Consider the following 22904-nt stretch of genomic DNA (forward strand, 5'->3'; position numbering starts at 1 on the left):
TTTCTCTCCCTCTTTTTCTCCCCTCCATGAGAGGTCCCCTCCCCTCTCAACAAGCCATGAGAGGTCCACAGTGTGATTAATTGAGAAGGCTACTGTGTGATATTGATGTCTTATGCTGGGGTTTGAATTTACTCCACACTTCAGGAAAATATGATGTAATCTCAGAAGGACAGACTGTCAACTGACTTTTTGTCAAATTTCACCTGTGACATTTGGTTTTCGAATCTATCTATTCTTGCAGCCAAGCCTGAGGGAGCAGAGTCTGAATAACTTTTGTGGATGTGTGTGGGCGTGGCCGGTGTCTGTTTGTCCCCAGATGTCTGTGTGTTTATGCACTCACTCACACAGCGTCTTCCCATCACGCCTGCCTGCACCTACTTCTCTAAGTACGTGCTCATCGACCTTCATGTTCTTGGCTGCGCTTTAATCTCTCTGAATCTCGCATCTCTCTAGGCCCAGAGGGGGTTAAGAAAAGCCTTCTGTCTGACGACTGCTCCTCTCAGTCCTCTGTGTTCTCTTTTTAGTTGTCTCATCTCTATACCTTTATTTTATATCGCTCTCTTTCGGCACGTTTTGCTGTTGGCCTTCCATGGAAAATAACCCAAATTTGGTGTCAAATGAAAGCTATTAGTCTATATTTTTTAGATATTAAGGCATATAACATTTTCAACCATTTCCATCCTAAAATTAGGAATAAGCAGAAGCTTTGATTTCTAGTCAAACAGATGGAAAAACGGGTCTTAGAAAACATCCACCAGCAAAAGTCTTAAAAATATTAGAAATGCCTCAAAACACAATAATGTTGAAGACCCTCGCCAACTAATACCAACATTTATATAAAATTATTTGCCTTCAGTAAGTTTAAGAAATATTGCCTTGTCTTATTATTCTGTTACAACAAACCCACATACTGTATCTTTAAGATATTATCTAATTTCTCTCCCTTATGAGGAGGGAGGATAATAAAAGTTCACAGAAGTAAAGGTAGATCTACAGTTATAGTGTTTTAACTGATAACAATTTGGTTTAAGGTTCATTAAGTGACTTTAAAACGTGTCATGACAGAAAAATCCCTAACAGAGAATGACTGCAACTGAATTGGCTAAAATGGGAGATGATAGTAGTCACAAACTACAGTTGGGTCACCAGCTACTGTCATCCCTTCCACTGACATACTTATGTTCAGCTCATAGTTCTGAAAACAGTCTGGACAACCCCTCTCTCTCTCCCCGTCTCACTCTCCTACTCTCGATGTTTGCAATGCCAGGAAAAGGGCACAGTGACATGCACATAACAGAGATAAAGGTAGAGAAAAGGATTCCTCTGTAATTTATTTGAAACGTTGTGCAATTATCCATGTCTTTTGGATACAGGATGCATTCGAAAGTCTATTACTTTCAAAGGTCTATTACTGTCAAAGGTCTATTACTGTTGAAGAACTATTACTGGATGTCAGGGCTATGGGGAGTGTTATTGCCTTTTATGGTTGAGCATTACAAGATGCAGGTAACTCCCAAAATAATGGAAACACTTCAGTAACTGCGGGATACAAAATATATTGAAAGCAGGTGCTTCCACATGGGTGTGGTTCCTGAGTTAATTAAACAATTAACATCCCATCATGCTTAGGGTCATGTATAAAAATGCAGGGCAGGCCATTTTTTTGGCTACCATGGCTAATCCCCCATAGGATGAAAATGCCCCCATCCACAGGGCACGAGTGGTCACTGTATGACCATGAAAACGAATGAAACCATATGCCATGGCCGTCTCAGTCACCAGATCTCAACCAAATTGAACACTTATGGGAGATTCTGGAGCAGCGCCTGAGACAGCGTTGTCCACATCAACAAATCACCAAATTATGGAATTCGCTAGGTTTCCAGACACTTGTAGAATCTATGCCAAGGTGGATTGAAGCTGTTCTGGTTTGTGGTGGCCCAACGCCCTATTAAGACACTTTATGTTGGCGTTTTCTTTATTTTTGCAGTTACACACAGGCCAAAATTAGTTTCAGGATTTAATGAAATTAAAGAGAACATACTGCAAGTGTAATTGTATTCTAGCGATATTGGAGGGAAATTACAGTTCAATAAAAGCTGTTTATTATTTAAAAAATGTACTATACTAATAAAGAAGCACTTTTTAAAAACATATAAATATTTTATTACATTGACCTTGCACTCCTTGAGTGGCTGAATATATTTTGTAGTTCCTTTGAAATTATCTATATGGAGGTGATATTTTTGATTGCAGAGTTGGGCTGACTCATTTACAATTACCAGTAGCCAACATACAACTTGGTCACAGAAAATTTGAAAGTGTCCAAAGTTTATAACAGAAATAAATCAATGTTTTGTTTCACAGAGGGATTAGTAATTTCCTGAATTCCCAGTCAATGTTGCTTACTCGGTAATGTGATGAATAGCCTACCTCGCGTCAGTCCCAACGGTTGGCTGGACTGCTTTATAAAACGCTCGCGGATGAGAGCACAACAACACACGCAGAGGAGTGAGAGTTCACCTATCTATAGATGCTCCTCTCTCTCCGACATGCTTTCGTTTGAAGAGCTTTCAGAAATGGACAAAAACGTTGTTTTATTCTATGCCTTGCTATAAATACATACCTTGAGAGCGCGTGCGCGAGGATTTACACAAATGTTTGCGGACGGATGAATCACTATGGATGAAAGGCAGCAAAAGCAGAGAGGATCAAATTAATAGTTTCATATCATATTTTAAGAGTTGATATCATTCGTTTGTGGCTGTACTATTCACTGGGGTTATGTCGATATTGACGCAGAAGAACTTTCCATTTTGATTGTGAGGAAGCGTTTCCTCGTTTCAGCACCTCGGCTAGTGGACAGCACGCTCTGCCACCGCCAACAGCGCGCACATAATAAGTTTATATCGAAGAGCCTCCTGATGTTGGAGGGAACAACCGAACATATGGAGTGTACAGGTCTAAGTAGAGAAGGTGCTGGTTCCGCCAAGGCACCCAAACACTTGTGGCGACAACCAAGAACTCACATCCGATTCAAGCAGCGTTTTCACTCCGATACAGAGCCGTACCTGACTCGCAACAGAACTATGGAGAAGCTGCGCCCTGGGCTGAAAAAAACACGAATGTCGTTTCCATCCTTATATAGACGGTAATTGTAATGCATCATTATTAGTTGTTTTAATTAGCCTACTTGCTCACCTTTTATAGATCTCCTTTTGTTAATACATTTTTGTCAGTTCCAAAGTTGACAATGTGAACAGAGGGATGAAAGTGCTCAATTGCAAAAAGCAGTGTTTCAACAAACAACTCCACTTAAGAATGTCAATATTGTCCCCACATCCCATTTTGTGAGAAGTAAAGTCAGGGTGCACTGATTTAGCCCTTGACACAGAAAGGTATTGAGCTTATGCTGATTGAAGTGTGTGCATAATTCCAGGAACCATTGATCTTTTTGTGTTTCAAGGGTTCTCTCCATCCATCTTGTCTGTCTGTCCGGAGATCAATGGTAGGCTATTTACATTTTCGCAATGGGCTGAGACCAAGGAAAAACATGAAAAAGCACTTGAGTGGTAGTATGCAGCCTTTCTTTTTTCATTACTTAAATGTACACACACCACTCTGGGTTGCTGAGCATTTCCCCTGGAAAGACAGTGTGACTATGAGAGGAGAGGTTTGGCCTAATAAAAGTGAGTGGATATTGTGAAGGGACCTTCCCATCTCTGTGGTCTCTGAGATCATCTCAGTCTGCAGTCTAAGGTTGATCCTGAGGAAAATGTTTCCTGTTGTTTTGTTGCTTTTCATTAATGGTCTAGATATTGGGCTTATCAGTGTGAGAGGGTGTTGTGCTGTGGCTGAATCCATCAATCTTCAAGCCATATGTAGGCTAAAATCATATGGTCACTTTAAGGTAAGATCAGAAAATCATTAAAATCATTAATCGTCCTCATCCTCAATTGACATCAGATTGAAGTGACCTCTTCAACCCATTCAGCTGTGATGTCCTGTGACCTTCATGACCCTTGCTGTCTGGGCCGGCAACATTTTGTTCTGGAGTCCGTTATGGTTCATGACCGGGGCCTACTATTGTAACATCAGTGTTCACATCTCATTTCACCTCAGTAAACAGAGAGAGGTTATCCACTCTGGAGGCTCACCGCCATGAAAGCTGTCTCCTGACTGCCGCTGACTGTTGGGCATTGATGATATGGTAATGACATCACAGCATGCTTCAGGTTGGAGTAGAGAAGTGACTCACTTCCGGCATTCTGCCTCCCTGACGCCTCATGTGTTTGAACGAATGCTCTCCTCTAATGCATCTCTCCTCTAATTGTCCCATGACATTTTATCCTACACTGATGACTCAGTTTGCATGGCCAAGGTAGAGAGAGGTAAATGTGACTGTGGTGTGAGGGATGCTTTTGACTTTGCTGATGAATACTATCTTGTGTGTTGTGGTAGGTGTGTTATGATCTTTCATCACTCTTAGTAATGGGAACGGTCTATAGAATAGTGTTTTGTTGAAGCTCTTTCCAATCAAAGACAGAGAAACAGGCTTTTTGTACTGAGTGGCTGCGGGTCCGACTTCTTCTCTGGACCCCTCTCCCTGACATCAAAAGGTCCCGAAGCTTCTGTGCATGTACTTTACGCACAGCCTCTGCTCTACTGTATATCTGCTTTAAAAGGAGTAGAGAAGTGACTCACTTCCGGCATTCTGCCTCCCTGACGCCTCATATGCATGAACGAATGCATCTCTCCTCTCATATATATATATATATATATATATATATATATATATATATATATATATATATATATATATATATATATATATATATATATATATATATATATATATATATATATATATTAGTGTAGGATTTTAATTAGCTATCTTGTTTCATTCTTTTTCCTCCTGTCTATGTTTCTTTGTTAGTACTTTTTTAAATTATGTGAAGCACTTTGTTAGTTTTATTGAGAAAAATGTATTACTACTCGTTAGGCTGCTCACTGAACAGGCTACTCAGGCGAATGGTGCTCCTTTTAATAAAGTTAGATCAAAGCTGAATCAATGTCTGTAAGATCACATAATGATGGTATTCTACAGAACCAAATATAATAGCATAGTGTAACGTTACTGTAAGACAAAAAATACCACCTAATTTCTTATGAGATTTTAGCAAGATTGTGCGAGTATGTGGCCAAAACTCAAACAGCTCGCGCCACTATGCAAAATATGTGCTTTGATTAAAAGTAAACACAGGTATGCTACAGTTTAACACAATTCAAAATGATCTCACTGCAGGCTAGAACGTTCAAAACAACACTGTGGGCTACTTTGAAAAAACATAGTATTACTCAAATGGTTAACATGCAGATTGTTATGACGTTGGCCTGGCGTTAGGTTTATGACCGTCATAAATACCTCTTCCCCCCTTTTTCCTCTCTCTACCCTACTGATGTTACATTTGCAAAACCCTTGGTTAACATAGAGATTCTGGGAACATCAGAAGGTGGGGGGAAATTAACTATATTCTGGTAATCCGACCAATTGAACATATGCGGTGGTACTTAATGAATATGATGTCAGTTCGGTTGTCATCTGAGACATTCTCATCAATGATAAGATGACAAACTCTACAGTGGAAAGTCTACACATCAGAGTTATCGGATTCACATGGAATTGTTGTTCAATTTAAATGTTTGAATATGAAATTATTCGTGATGGGATGAAACGTGATTTTAGCTTCTAAAATGTGAGATTTGGGTTTTCATAAGAAAGGGCTCTGCTCAATCAGTGGCCCGCCCCTGTGAAGGGACATGGGCTATACAACTTTTCAAACACGCCCCCCTCTCCCTTCCTATATAAGCCCTTGATGACAATATAACCTTCTGTTCCAAGGATGTGGGGACGACGGTCCAATGTCAGAATGGTTCAGATAATAACTACAGAACGAAGCCAACCTCAGCATGAGCTTTGGTTGCGAATGGTATGAACTTTGAACTCTTATTCACTACGGAAATGATACCTCCTAGCCGTTGAGTTAGCAACAGCCGCTGCAAACGAGGGTTAGGAAGGAACAGACAGAGTCTCCCGTCTATCACCCAATGACGTTACTACAAAGTATCCAATTGACAACCAGAGACATTCTTCAAAGGACTTGGTTGGACAACGCGGCCTTCCATCTACCACCAACCTACCGAAGCGCAGCTCAGAGTAAATATTTATTGCATTTTCCTTTTCCAAATTGGCGGTAATTTAGAATGCATAAGATACTGTATTTACGATAGCACAGCTTCGCCCTTTGTTCCTCAGTCTTCCCGCTCTTTTACTCAAACCCAGCCCCTTTTCTTTTGTGTAACCAGCTGTCATATCTGTTCCGCCCGCTAGGGATGTTTTCCTTTATGACGTAATTCGTAATCAAGTTATGATTTAATTATGTGTATGTGTAATTCTGTGTGATTAGTTAGGTATTTAGTAAATAAATAATTAAACCCAATTTTGTATATCTTTTTCAACTTGTTAGCCAGGGTTCGTGCAGATAACCAAGAATTTATAACTTTCAGATGAGACTGAATTAAGACGACGATTAATATTGACGGCTATTGATGTAAAATAATTCTAGGTCTTTGAGTTTATTCGGAAGATAACAGTTCTATAAATATTATTTTGTGGTGCCCCGACTCTCTAGTTAATTACATTTACATTACGGAGAAATTATTTTATAGAATAGTATGTCATATCACTTAATCCGGCATAGCCAAAGACACGACAAGATGCTGCATGGACGTAACTCTGGTAAAACTTGAAGAATTATCATTCACACTTGACATTGGGAAATAAAAAGGGATGGTGACTGCAAAAGTTGTGCGTAAAGGATAAAGAAATGCATGCGCAGAACGTGATTTGGATCTTCGGGTCTTCTGCTCTGGGTAAAAGAGATCTGGGGGGGTCTAGACTGGGCGGTTACCTATGAATCAACAGCCTTTGCCTAAAAAATAATGTTCTTTCTGCGCATTGTGAAAGCGTATCACTTTCGTTTTGTTTCAAGTTTTGAACATGATATTGCTTAGGACATTTATCAAAACATGCTTTCCTACAGTGCAACAACAAACATGTTATTGATATTTTTACGGTTCTGATTGGATAAGGGCCTAAGTACGGTGTTTGTTAGACGATTGAGTCGTGCTGATAAAATGACCAAAATCCTCAATGTACCTGAATATAGCTTACTTCCTGCCGTTTGCTGGTGTCTCCATTTTTTATTTTACCTTTATTTAACTAGGCAAGTCAGTTAAGAACAAATTCTTATTTTCAATGACTGCCTGTTCAGGGGCAGAACGACAGATTTGTACCTTGTCAGCTCGAGGGTTTGAACTTGCAATCTTCCGGTTACTAGTCCAACGGTCTAACCACTAGGCTACCTTGCCGCCCACATGGTGGCTGTTAGGTAACAGAGCCTTTAATTAAATCCGGTGTTCGTGCTGCTGCCTCCCTCTCACTGCTCCCCAGCTGGGCTGTGATGTTATCAATTATTCTTCTGGGAAGAGTGGCCCATATGTCTCAGTGGTCCAGATAGCTGCTGTTTTACCTGGAAGCTCTGTTTTCTTTGAAATTACTTTTACCACTGGCAGTGGAAGGATTAGCCATCCAATGGATGATGCTGCCATGGCACCCATATGTTTTCGAGGTATAATAATATCAAGCTCAGGCATTAAAACTACAGGGTTTATGATGTAACCAGCCAATGTTAACATTGAGCATAGAACATGTTTTAGCATGCAGCTTTTATAGTGTTATATTCATGGATTGATAAAAAAAATTAGTGCTATGAGGTTCGGATTAGTTACTTGAAGAGTAATATATTATATTACAGCTGTCATGCCATTATTCCAAACAGCCTTTCTCTGCTCTATCGAGATCTAAATGAGGAAACAAGTCGAGGATCGGATAGTGAAACGCGCCTGGTAGTGATATGATTCTGAAAGTATTGTTTGACAATTTTAAAATGTACTTTACTCAGCTATTTATAAAAGTAATCTGATTACATTACTTTAGTAACACGTTGCCCCAACACTGGTTCTGATAGGGTGACCTGCAAATGTCTGTTGTTGCATTACTGATTTGGGTGTCCTGGTAAATGTACTGGTATTTGATACCAATTACTGGCACGTATCCTGGACTACCTACTATGTAGGATGAGCCACTACAGGCAGTTAGATTTGGGTATGTCATTTTAGCCAAAAATTTAAAAAAAAGGGTCCAATCCTTAAACCGGGGATTAAGGAGGAAGCCTCAGCTCGGTCGCGAGCCAGACAAGTCGGAATGACTGGAAGTCAAGTGCTCTGTCAGAGAGTGAAGTCAGGATGTGAGGTTGTAGAGTCATACGGATATTCTCACTGGGTCGCTCTCACCAGGGCAGTTTCTCTACAAACACTGGCTTTTGGTGTCTCATTTAGACGTCATCCCCCCTCAAAGTGTATATATGTTTTTTGCATTGATATGAGTATTTGTGTAAGGGGCTTAGGTAGGTAGGTCTTGTTTTAAGTATTAGTAGCATTTTGTCTTCTTCTTTATCAATAGCCATGGAAACATTCCATGTAATTATTGGATTAGAATCCTTCTCATTGTCCCGTGAAGGTTAGGAGTTAATGCACCTAATTTGTTCTACACTATCAAGAGCTTTGCGAGACCCAAGTCATTGTTTATTTTGTTTCATCTTCTTTCTGTTGGCTTGTGATGAAGCAGTGCAATCAAAATGCCATCAGTTCAGGTGTAATGGTCCTTTATGGATGGATGAAAAATACATCTAATGATTCAGATGTGTTTGGGGCTATTTGCTTCCCTGGGGTGGCAGCCTAGCATCATAGCATGGCAAAAGCCCTTACTCTCAATTCTCACTCCAAGATTTGTGGTGAGAGAAGGCTGCCGAGTTGCCCTGAAGCTGTCTAGACATCCACATTCAACATTTACTGTGTTTACTCACTACCTACCAAGTTGTCCAATCATTCATGGCAAAATGTGTACTTGGTAGCAATAGTGCTATGGTCTTGTTTGTTTCTGTATTCTATGACTCAAGATGTTATAAATGCCTGTATTCAGATTACTTTTCTATTGGTACTTTGACGCAAGTCAGGGATGGGCAACTTTGATGTGGGAAGGGGCTACCAAAAATTTGAACTCATCATGAGGGGCCGTAGTTGCGCTGCACCTTGTGTATTCTACTACTCTAACTCAGAACAGTAGTTTTAGACACCGACTGAGTTTATGCAATAAAATGCTAATTAATTACTTAAAAATCATACAATGTGATTTTCTGGATTTTTGTTTTAGATTCTGTCTCTCACAGTTGAAGTGTACCAATGATAAAAATTATAAAAGACCTCTACATGCTTTGTAAGTAGGAAAACCTGCTAAATCGGCTGTGTATCAAATACTTGTTCTCCCCACTGTGTGTGTGTGTGTGTGTGTGTGTGTGTGTGTGTGTGTGTGTGTTTGTGATATATATATATATATATATGGTTAGCAGATGTTAATGCGAGTGTAGCGAAATGCTTGTGCTTCTAGTTCCGACAATGCAGTAATAACCAACAAGTAATCTAGCTAACAATTCCAAAACTACTACCTTATAGACACAAGTGTAAGGGGATAAAGAATATGTACATAAAGATATATGAATGAGTGATGGTACAGAGCGGCATAGGCAAGATACAGTAGATGGTATTGAGTGCAGTATATACATATGAGATGAGTATGGAAACAAAGTGGCATAGTTAAAGTGGCTAGTGATACATGTATTACATAAAGATGCAGTAGATGATATAGAGTACAGTATATACAGTGCCTTGCGAAAGTATTTGGCCCCCTTGAACTTTGCGACCTTTTGCCACATTTCAGGCTTCAAACATAAAGATATAAAACTGTATTTTTTTGTGAAGAATCAACAACAAGTGGGACACAATCATGAAGTGGAACGACATTTATTGGATATTTCAAACTTTTTTAACAAATCAAAAACTGAAAAATTGGGCGTAGGGTATGTAAACATTATATTAGGTAGCATTGTTTAAAGTGGCTAGTGATATATTTTACATAATTTCACAACAATTCCCATTATTAAAGTGGCTGGAGTTGAGTCAGTGTGTTGGCAGCAGCCACTCAATGTTAGTGGTGGCTGTTTAACAGTCTGATGGCCTTGAGATAGAAGCTTAGAAGTTTTTCAGTCTCTCTGTCCCAGCTTTGATGCACCTGTACTGACCTCGCCTTCTGGATGATAGCGGGGTGAACAGGCAGTGGCTCGGGTGGTTGTTGTCCTTGATGATCTTTATGGCCTTCCTGTGACATCGGGTGGTGTAGGTGTCCTGGAGGGCAGGTAGTTTGCCCCCAGTGATGCGTTGTGCAGACTTCACTACCCTCTGGAGAGCCTTACGGTTGTGGGCGGAGCAGTTGCCGTACCAGGCGGTGATACAGCCCGACAGGATGCTCTCGATTATGCATCTGTAGAAGTTTGTGAGTGCTTTTGGTGACAAGCTGAATTTCTTCAGCCTCCTGAGGTTGAAGAGGCGCTGCTGCACCTTCTTCACGATGCTGTCTGTGTGGGTGGACCAATTCAGTTTGTCTGTGATGTGTACGCCGAGGAACTTAAAACTTACTACCCTCTCCACTACTGTTCCATCGATGTGGATAGGGGGGTGTTCCCTCTGCTGTTTCCTGAAATCCACAATTATCTCCTTAGTTTTGTTGACGTTGAGCGTGAGGTTATTTTCCTGACACCACACTCCGAGGGCCCTCATCTCCTCCCTGTAGGCCGTCTCGTCGTTGTTGGTAATCAAGCCTACCACTGTTGTGTCGTCCGCAAACTTGATGATTGAGTTGGAGGCGTGCATGGCCACGTAGTCGTGGGTGAACAGGGAGTACAGGAGAGGGCTCAGAACGCACCCTTGTGGGGCCCCAGTGTTGAAGATCAGCGGGGTGGAGATGTTGTTGCCTACCCTCACCACCTGGGGGTGATATATATATATATATATTTATAATATACGTATACACACACACACACACACACACACGTGTGTGTGTGTATACGTATATGTGTATATATATATACAGTGCCTTGCGAAAGTATTCGGCCCCATTGAACTTTGCGACCTTTTGCCACATTTCAGGCTTCAAACATAAAGATATAAAACATTTTTTTGTGAAGAATCAACAACAAGTGGGACACAATCATGAAGTGGAACGACATTTATTGGATATTTCAAACTTTTTTAACAAATCAAAAACTGAAAAATTGGGCGTGCAAAATTATTCAGCCCCTTTACTTTCAGTGCAGCAAACTCTCTCCAGAAGTTCAGTGAGGATCTCTGAATGATCCAATGTTGACCTAAATGACTAATGATGATAAATACAATCCACCTGTGTGTAATCAAGTCTCCGTATAAATGCACCTGCACTGTGATAGTCTCAGAGGTCCATTAAAAGCGCAGAGAGCATCATGAAGAACAAGGAACACACCAGGCAGGTCCGAGATACTGTTGTGAAGAAGTTTAAAGCCGGATTTGGATACAAAAATATTTCCCAAGCTTTAAACATCCCAAGGAGCACTGTGCAAGCGATAATATTGAAATGGAAGGAGTATCAGACCACTGCAAATCTACCAAGACCTGGCCGTCCCTCTAAACTTTCAGCTCATACAAGGAGAAGACTGATCAGAGATGCAGCCAAGAGGCCCATGATCACTCTGGATGAACTGCAGAGATCTACAGCTGAGGTGGGAGACTGTCCATAGGACAACAATCAGTCTTATATTGCACAAATCTGGCCTTTATGGAAGAGTGGCAAGAAGAAAGCCATTTCTTAAAGATATCCATAAAAAGTGTTGTTTAAAGTTTGCCACAAGCCACCTGGGAGACACACCAAACATGTGGAAGAAGGTGCTCTGGTCAGATGAAACCAAAATTGAACTTTTTGGCAACAATGCAAAACGTTATGTTTGGCGTAAAAGCAACACAGCTCATCACACTGAACACACCATCCCCACTGTCAAACATGGTGGTGGCAGCATCATGGTTTGGGCCTGCTTTTCTGCAGCAGGGACAGGGAAGATGGTTAAAATTGATGGGAAGATGGATGGAGCCAAATACAGGACCATTCTGGAAGAAAACCTGATGGAGTCTGCAAAAGACCTGAGACTGGGACGGAGATTTGTCTTCCAACAAGACAATGATCCAAAACATAAAGCAAAATCTACAATGGAATGGTTCAAATATAAACATATCCAGGTGTTAGAATGGCCAAGTCAATGTCCAGACCTGAATCCAATCGAGAATCTGTGGAAAGAACTGAAAACTGCTGTTCACAAATGCTCTCCATCCAACCTCACTGAGCTCGAGCTGTTTTGCAAGGAGGAATGGGAAAAAATGTCAGTCTCTCGATGTGCAAAACTGATAGAGACATACCCCAAGCGACTTACAGCTGTAATCACAGCAAAAGGTGGCGCTACAAAGTATTAACTTAAGGGGGCTGAATAATTTTGCACGCCCAATTTTTCAGTTTTTGATTTGTTAAAAAAGTTTGAAATATCCAATAAATGTCGTTCCACTTCATGATTGTGTCCCACTTGTTGTTGATTCTTCACAAAAAAATACAGTTTTATATCTTTATGTTTGAAGCCTGAAATGTGGCAAAAGGTCGCAAAGTTCAAGGGGGCCGAATACTTTCGCAAGGCACTGTGTATATATATATATATCACCCCCAGGTGGTGAGGGTAGGCAACAACATCTCGTACATCTCGTATATATATATATGTGTGTGTATATATATGTGTGTATATGTATGTGTGTTTTTAAATGTAAAAAAATGGGGGGGATTGATCCGAGGGGCATTCAAAAGGAGGGCCTACAGTTTCCCATCTCTGCCGTAAATGGTTCTGCTTACAAGGATAACCAAATATGGCTCACAAGGATGGGCCTGTCAAAGACGACTTGGCAAACTTAAAAATAAAACCTAATTTTGTTGTCTCAATGAAGGCCAGGTTTTGTACACCCCACCTTTCCAGTCAAATGACCATGACGCCTAATAGCTGTAAACATGCTCATTTCTTAGTCATCAATGACATGCTGGTGAGTCCTCCCTGTGTAATAGATTAGAAGTCATCTTTGTCACCTGGATAACACCAGTGTCTCCATAGGCCTACAGTTCATTCGGAAAGAACACAGTACTCCATAATGACAAAGCAAAAATGTTTATACCTTGGAAATTAGGAAATTTGTATACTTTTTCATGAAAAAAATTAAGAATTCAGACCTTTTGCTATAAGACTTTAAATTGAGCTCAGGTGCGTCCTGTTTCCATTAATCATTCTTGATGTGTCTACAACTTGATTGGAGTCTACCTGGGGTAAATTACATTGATTGGACATGATTTGGAAAGGTATGTCGGAACAGTACCAAAACATTTCTGCAGCATTGAAGGCCCTCAAGAACATGGAAGATGTTTGGAACCACCAAGACCCTTCCTAGATCTGGCCACCCGGCCAAACTGAGCAATTGGGGGAGAAGGGCCTTAGTCAGGGATGTTACCAAGAACCTGATGGTCACTGACAGATATCCAGAGTTCCTCTGTGGAGATGGGAGAAACTTCCAGAAGGACAGCAATCTCTGCAGCACTCCAACAATCAGGCCTTTATGGTAGAGCGGCCAGACGGAAGCCACTCAGTAAAAGGCGCATGACAGCCCGCTTGGAGTTTGCCAAAAGGCACCTAAAGACTCTCAGACCATGAGAAACAAGATTCTCTGGTCTGATGAAGCCAAGATTGAACTCTTTGGCTTAAAGGCTAAGCATCACACCTGGAGGAAATCTGGCACCATCCTTACGGTGAAGCGTGATGGCAGCATCATGCTGTGGGGACTTAGACTTGTCAGGATCGTGGGAAAGATGAATGGAGTAAAGTACAGAGATCCTTGTTGAAAACCTGTTCCAGAGCGCTCCTGACCTCGGACTGGGGCAAAGGTTCACTTTCCAACAGGACAACGACCCTAAGCACACAGCCAAGATGCAGGAGTGGCTTCGGGACAAGTCTGAATGTTCTTTAGTGGCCCAGCCAGAGCCAGGACTTGAACCCGATGAAACATCTCTAGAGTGACCTGAAAATAGCTGTGGAGCAACGCTCCCCATCCAACCTGACAGTGCTTGAGAGGATCTGCAGAGAAGAATGGGAGAAACTCCCCAAATACAGGTGTGCTAAGCTTGTAGCGTCATACCCAAGAAGACTTGAGGCTGTAATTGCTACCAAAGGTGCTTCAACAAAGTACTGAGTAAAGGGTCTGAATGCTTATGCAAATGTCATATTTCAGTTTTTTATTTTGAGGTATTGTGTGTAGATTGATGAGGGGGAAAAAAAGATTTTTTTTACAGTAAGGCTGTAACGTGACAAAAAGTCAGGGGGACTGAATGCTTTCCGTCTGTCATTTACAAAAATGAATAACCTTTTTTTTTGTTTTTTTAGGGCGGCAGGTAGTATTTTGGTTGCTGGTTTATATCCCAGAGACAACTAAGTGAAAACTCTGTGCCTTTTGAGCAAGGCACTTAAACCTAATTGTTCCTGTAAGTAGCTCTGGATGAGTGTCTGCTAAATGACTAAATCGTAAAAATGAAATAAAACATTTATTCAACTTTTTTATTTAGCCAAAATAGGTTATTATCTCATTTGCCTCGACATGAGATCAAAGCCTAGACATCCTCCTCTTGTTCAGTTTTTGTGTTTCTTTCTTTTGATCGGCCAATCCGTCAGCCCTACCAGGAGCTTGTGATGGATGTGAAATGGGATCCAGGCTGGGTTATCAGTGACATCGTGTCGTATTTGCATCAGCCAAAAGAACATTAGGCTGTGTTTGCTTTGAGTAAATCCTGGAGTCAACGGGGAACACTCGTGATTCTGGGGACAGGAAATGGCAGAACCCTCTGTTTGCAGGAGGGAGAGTGGGATGATTGCTTTCTAGATTAGAGGCTCACTTCAGAGCCAGGGGATGTCCTCCAACGACAGCAAACCATTAAGGTTTATTTAACGATATACATCATTCTTGAACACTTCCACCGACAATGTGTCATGGTGGGTTTTTTAAACAACATATGTTGAACAGTACTATGAATTCTTGGAAATGTGTAGCAAACTTTTATGAGAAGTTATGTGAAATACTGTACATGAACAGATCTATTGAAGGGGTTATTTCTGTCATTCACTCAAGATGAAATGTGATGTAGGGACTAGGGAAATTGATGACAGAAAGGGGCGCTTGAAGCCTTCGATAAGTCAGCCTCTGCATTAGTTATGTATTACAAAGAGAGCTCTACATATTGAGTTTGGAGAAGACGCCCCCCCCCCCCCCCCCCCCCATATGTTTCAGTGCATTTACATTTATTAATTAATTTTCTTTGTTTCACCTTTATTTAACCAGGTAGGCCAGTTGAGAACAAGTTCTCATTTACAACTGCAACCTGGCCAAGATAAAGCAAAGCAGTGTGACAAAAACAACAACACATGGGATAAACAAAAGTACAGTCAATAACACAATAAAAAGGTATATTTACAGTGTGTGCAAATGTAGTAAGATTAGGGAGGTTAGGCAATAAATAGGCTATAGAGGTGAAATAATTACAATTTAGCATTACATGCCCATTACTGCTGCCATTGCAGTGCAAGGATCATCAAAACGATCATTTTGGGGACATTGCAGAAAGTGTTTAGTATAAACAAGAGCCTGACCAATACCATGATTTTAGCTCTGATAAAATATTTGGGTGACAAGCCCAACAATATCAATATGTCTTCTAAAATTCCTGCACTCAGCACTATGATATAATAAATAAAAAAAAGCTTAATAATCCATTCTCACACACACACACACACACACACACACACACACACACACACACACACACACAGGTCTACTGCTCACTTGCTTGCACACACTTCTCAGACTACGTAATTGCATTTGTTTGGCCCATAACCCGAGAGGACATGCTGATCCAATCCGCCTGCAAACAGAAGGATAAAATTACATAATTCATAAGTGTGCCAGGCCATCGGCTTGCTTACATCATTTGCAATCATCTCCAATCAAAAGGGAAAAATATAACCGAGGAGGTGACCCTATCACACTTCCAAACCTAGTACCACCTTTTATGTTCCAGTCCCTCTCTACAAGTCTTTCTTTATTTAAGTGCTTGGATGACTAATACGAAGACTCCCTTTCTCACCCATTTTCAGCACAGCATTACACCTGGTGATGGTGTGTTATGTCACTTTAGAATCCTGCCTCGTTTCAGTCTTTCTCTGGAGCTACTGGCTCGTGTCCTTTACCTGAAGTGGGTCTCTTCTAACCGCTTTGAACACAGCTGCTCCAGCTACACTCTTAGAACCCCTTAGAAAAAAGGGTTCCCCGTAGGAGAACCCTTTTTGGTTCCAGGCAGAACTGTTATTGGTTCCATGTAGAACCCTCTGAGGGAAAGGGGTTCTACATGGAACCCAATAGTGTTCTACCTGGAACCAAAAGGGTTATACCTGGAACTAAAAATAGTTATTCAAAGAGTTCTCCTATGGGGACAGCTGAATAACCCTTTTAGGTTTTAGATTGCTCCTTTTTTATAAGAGTGTACAAACATAACAAAAGAAATGTAAGTACTCTTTTTGATTTGGTTCATTTTTATACATTGTTTTAAACAATATTATACTCTACAAATACATAACCAGCGTTGTGTATTCATATATATCATGGAAACCACTCTTTCCCCCCAAACTTACTAAGAGAAAAATATATACAATTATATATATTTTGTCTCTGTGTTTCACAATTTTCCTTCAATTCGCAAGAGGCTGAATGTACCTACCGGCAAAAGCATCCGAGTGACCGAAACAGAGCTGCTCTGTCTCTGTATGTGTAGCCCATCTATCTGATGCTGTCTGGTCAAAAAGGGAATGACATTGTTGCCCCCCTGTAGCATTGAATGCAAGGGAAGCCAGCAAACATTTGGCCTCCCTTGATGAAAAAAAGTATAAAATAATAGCCAATCAGCTTTGAGTTAAACTGCGTGAGCTCAACTGTGAATGGTCTTGGCACACCATGAAAGAAAGTTAGGCTAGCGAGCAAGAATTTTAGCCAGATAGCCTAGGACAACAAAAGCTAAAAGCTTGTCCTGTATGACAGTCATAGACTGTTTCGTCTACATGAGAGGATGGCATCAACGTTTCTCTACAAGTAGGGTGAGTCGACATGTTTTTTCTACTTGCACGCACACAAACGCACACAACCATGGACAGCCCCAGTGATTTTACCCACACACCGCTACTGCACATAACATTTCCAGAGTGGGCTCTCTGCTACTTTTTTTTTTTTTTGAAGTTCATTTTATGAGCACCACCAACCCGGTGAATGGGAAAATAGATTCAAAGGGAACTCCCTCTGCTGTTGATTTACTGAATCTGCAATTCTGAAGGAGGGCTGTGATCGGTTAATGGTCTATAATGCCAATTTAGATGTTTTAAAATGGGTCACATCTTCAGAAGTAACAGAGAACCCAGTCTGGAAATGTTATGTACTTGTAGAGTATATTGTTTAACACAATGTCTAAAAAGGAACAAAATCAAAACGGGTGCTATTATTTGTTTATTTTTAATTATCCATAAATGAATGTATAGAAATGGTATACTCATATTTTAGAGCCCACTCAAATGACACAAAGACTGGCTATGTAGCATCTACAGACTCATCATTGTATTGTCTTAAAGAAGGCCTGGGAAAGCCTAAAATGTCACAAATTTACCAACTTTAATAAATACTTTTTTAATAATAGTTTTGGATACATACAGTCTTCAAAGGTATGCCAAACATCCCCAAAGGACCTTTCTTTGGATTATTTCAGGAAGATCCAATACATTTTTGGGCCACACTGATGTGGAATTATTGAATGGTCTCTGCTTAGAGAAGCCATAAATACGGGTTAACTTAATTTTTTTCCATTGTATATCATCTGTTCTTTTGTTCTGAGATGTTGGTTTCATTATTGTAGTTTGTGTAACATGCAGTTACCAGCAGATGTTATTTCTAGTGTTCATGCATGTGTCAATTAGAGCCAACTCCCCCTTAGCTTTGGGAATTGAAACCCATCATCCCCCGGGATCACACCTCATCCTGACATACTGAGAAGGCACTATGGTGTTATATTCCCATTACCCATTACTCACAGGCATACTTCCTCTTAAAATTCAGTAAAAACCTTGTGTTTTCAATTGCAATCTGCACATTTTTTGGTTTGTTGATGTTTCGATCAGTGACCTTTTTCTCTGGATTTCTTGAGAAAGGTCATATAGCGATCAATGGATCATCTTTGTTTTCTACAACCCCTTTCTCTTGTCTCTGCTGTATTAAAAGAATAGTGACAAGAATATCAATTTCATTATGATTATATTTCCTGGGACCTTGATTTTTAGAATATGATATACCAGCCAAGATGAATATTTTTCTTGCATGAAAGATGCAATCATTGTGCTTCAGTTTCAGCTCTCTACTCTCTAGACATATTTTAGTTCCATATTGAGGCATAAAGTTTTCAGTTTCTCACACCTGAGAAACCTGATAAATTTGTTGTGCCTCATTGCAGTCGAGTACAGTAATTTATTTTCTCCTCTCTCCCCCCCCCCCCCCAGAGTTGGCTCAAATTATGATAGCATTTTACTTCCTCTAAAGGATAGGCTAGATATAGACATGTACCAGCACTTTCAAAAGCTGGCTTTCTCATGGAGGATGCATGGGAGGACCTCTTCCACAGAATGACAAGTCTCTTTAATAACCCTTGCTGTGCCTGCCGCCGGAACATGTTCCTTCCCAGAGGAAGTGGCGTAATCAAAGCAATGGCAAAAAAGTTATTAATTAAAAGCTCTTGTGCCTTCAGTCTTGTATTTGGAGTGGGTTTTATTTTTCACAGCAGCACACTGGTGATGTTTTCACCAGCATTGTGTGGTGAGGAGGATACACAGGGAGGCAGAAAAGATGGCGACACTGCTTTGGAGATGAGAGTTGCTAGAGGTGGAAGTCCCTACTCACAGAAGGCTTCACTGATAGGGATGCTGTGGTACTGTTATATTAGCGGCAAATAGGAAAGTAGCAAGAATGCCTCTCCAGCTTCAATTCTACTGACTGTATGGTTCTTTTGTATGGATGTTGTACATGCCTTGTCATTGGATGAAAGTTTGCATTTACAGATTTTAGCTTTGGAAAACCACAAGGGGGAGGGGGAGGGGAGGGGAGGGGGGGGGCTGTAAAATGACTTATTTTTTTGTTGTCGCTTTTTTTAACCATTCATTTTATGGTAATATTAGATATTTGCTTTATGATCATCTATATGAAAACAACTATATGACCTGAGCAGTAGGGATAAAAAGGCTTACTTTTGTAAATGCACAGTATGTGCACACACTCTCTAGATGTAACCAAGGTTATTAATTCCACAATGCTGCACCATTCATCTGTACTATACACCCTTAATAGCACACTCATTGCAGATCCATGTGCAAGGAAGGTCACTGACACATCCATAGTTCTAGCTATCTTTCTGAATAAATGCACACTTTGCTTTTGAGGTGCTCTTGGTTGTCTAGGAGATGCTGCATCTCCTGCATGAGTGTAACCGACATACGGCTTCAGAATGGCATAGCATGCCTGTGTTCTGGTTATGACATCCAATGCACAACAGTGTCTTGTAACACACTATCTACATGTTCTGAACTCAATAACCATACTTTACTTAACATATGCACTGGGTACTATGAACACCTTCCTAATATTGAGTTGGACCCCCCTTTTGTCTTCAGAACAGCCTCAATTTGTCAGGGCATGGACTCTACAAGGTGTCAAGCATTCCACAGGGATGCTGTCCCATGTTTACGACAATACTTCCCACAGTGTCAAGTTAGCTGGATGTCCTTTGGGTGGTGGACCATTCTTGATACACACGGGAAACTGTTGAGCGTGGATAACCCAGCAGTGTTCCAGTTTTTGACACACTCAAACCGGTGCGCCTGGCACCTACTACCATACCCCATTCAATGGCACTTAAAATGTTTGTGTTCGCCTCCCGAGTGGCGTAAGGCACTGCATTGGAGTGTTAGCTGTAGAGAGATTCTGGGTTTGAGTCCAGGCTCTGTCTCAGCCGGCCGCGACCAGGAGGCCCATGGGGCGGTGCACAATTGGCCCAGAGTCGCCCGGGATAGAGGAGGGTTTGGCCGGCAGGGAAGTCCTTGTCCCATCGCGAACTCAGGACTCCTGTGCCGGGCCTGATGCAGTGCACGCTGACACAGTCGCCAGGTGCACAGTGTTTCCTCCGACACATTGGTGCGGCTGGCTTCTGGGTTAATTGGGCATTGTCAAGAAGCAGTGCGGCTTGGTTGGGTTTAGTTTCGGAGGATGCGCGGATCTCGACCTTCACCTCTCCTGAGTCTGTACGGGAGTTGCAGCGATGAGACATGATTTTAACTACCAATTGGATACCATGAAATTGGGGAGAAAACGTGGTAAATAAATAAACTTGTTGCCCATTCACCCTCTGAATGACACACATACACAATCCATGTCTCAGTTTGATTTGAGTTGTCTCAGGGCTTAAAAATCCTTCTTTTTGAAATGGATTTAACATGTGACATCAATAAGGGATCATAGCTTTCACCTGGATTCACCTGGTCAGTCTGTCATGGAAAGAGTAGGTGTTTCTAATGTTTTGTCTACGAAGTATTTCAGAGGGGAGTTAAAGTGTTGATTAAAAAAAAGGTAAAGATTAAGCAACTACCTTACTACACTTAAACCTGTTCCTGGACTTAAAAGCACTATCAATCGAGATTCTACAATGAGCAGTCCAGAAGTAGGTTACTTTTATCAACTCCCTTGTGATTAAAACAAATCCACACTGAACATAACAGATGCAAATGTTTTATTTGCAAGTTGGGCCTCTGGCAGGCCTATACCCATGAGAGGGACAGCCTTGCCAGGGCTTGGAGGCTCTAGTCTAGTCCATCTCTGGCTGACAGGCAGTGACACAGCACTGGGATTTTGCTCAGTTTTGTCCAAGTTCTTGTCTTATCCAAAGGAGGAGGTTTCCATATTGCACCCACTTACTGTATACAGTGTACCCTCGGTTCCAAGAGAGGATTTGACTATTATTTGATTGTTCCATCTGGGCTTCGAAAGCTCTGGGTTACATTTGCTCCATGACATTCTGAAACCATTCTCTTACACTCCTTGTCCAGTTACCCTTTAGGGAACATAATTGAACTTTCAAAAATCAAATCACACTGAAGGTTCTCCACTTGGAGTCTTAAAATGTGTTTGTGTAAGCCTGTGGTTGTGTGTTTGAAACATTGTGTGTGTAGTAGTAGTATATGTACTTTAGAACTGTGTGGGCTGTGTGTATGTCGGCATGGGTGTGTGTCTTTGAAATGGTGTGTCTGTTGTGTTTGTGTGGCAGTTAAGTGAGTTTTGAAATAAGTGTCACGTGCATCCAGAGGTGAGTCATTTAGTGGGCATGAGTTATAATAACAGTTTGATTATCTTAAAACAGCTGATTAAATCATTATTATAAACCAGGTTGTTTGAGCCCTGGATGCAAAATGGCTAAAGCCGTGGTATGAAACAGTACTTGTTTACTGTTCTAATTATGTTGGTAACCTGTTTATAATAGCAATAAGGCGCCTTGTGGGATTTGTGGTATATAGCCAATACAGTGGCAGTCGGTGATGTTTAAGATTAGGGAGGACATTTTTTAGCATGGTTTTATTTCTATTACAGCATATTGGATGACGGTCATTCATATTCCATTCAATATAACATCGATAGGTTTAGGCTACTACATGATACTCGAATTGGCCCTATACGCATCATGAGGTTGCTACAAACTAGCCTACAAATGAAAGTTTATAACGTCGGTGCACAGGTCTAGAGACACATTGGAGTATTCAAGGTGACAGACCGTGACACATCCATTGACTTGACTTGGAAGAGTTGCAGTTTAACACTTTCTTGCTTACTACATGATTGCATATGTGTTATTTCATAGTTTTGATGTCTTTACTATTATTTTACAATGTAGTAAATAGTCAAAATAAAGTAAAACCCTTGGTATAGTTTTATCTATAAAGGATAACTTTAATGTTTCACTTTTATTATTTTTATTAAATTCACTGAGTAGGATGGTCCTCCCCTTCCTCCTGAGGAGCCTCCACTGGACCAATATACCACGGCTAAGGACTGTATCCTGGCACTCTGCGTTGCGTCGTGCAGAGAGCAGCCCTTAGTAGTGGTATATTGGCCAGATACCACACCCCCTCGGCCTTATTGCTTAATTATCCTGTCGATGTCTAGAAGGATATACAGCATTCACAACCAAATAGGGCTTTTTATACTGTAGTAGTTAGTCAATCCAATCACATACTACATTCTATTCATGCATATTGGATACACCAGTGGAGGATCCACAGAGGAGGCAGGAGAGGACCATCCCCATTTGAATTTCTGAAAAATAAAAATAGCAAAACATAAAAGTAATAATTTTTAAATAAAACAATACTAAATATGGGTTAAGCGGGCGGGTGTTAAGAAGCGCGGTTTTGCGGATCATGTTTTGGAGGACGCATGACTCGACCTTTGCCTCCTGAAGCCCGTTGGGGAGTTGCAGCGATGACACAGATCGAAAAAGGGGGTAACCCCCCCCCAAAAAAACTATACTAAATATATTCACATCACCAGATAATTTATTAAAACAAACTGTTTTGCAATGAAGGTCTACAGTATAGCCTCAACAGCACTCTGTAGGGTAGCACCATGGTGCAGCCGGAGAACAGCTACAGTGCCTACAGCTACAG

Source organism: Oncorhynchus clarkii, chromosome 1 (assembly GCF_045791955.1).
Source record: "Oncorhynchus clarkii lewisi isolate Uvic-CL-2024 chromosome 1, UVic_Ocla_1.0, whole genome shotgun sequence".
Taxonomy (NCBI): domain Eukaryota; kingdom Metazoa; phylum Chordata; class Actinopteri; order Salmoniformes; family Salmonidae; genus Oncorhynchus; species Oncorhynchus clarkii.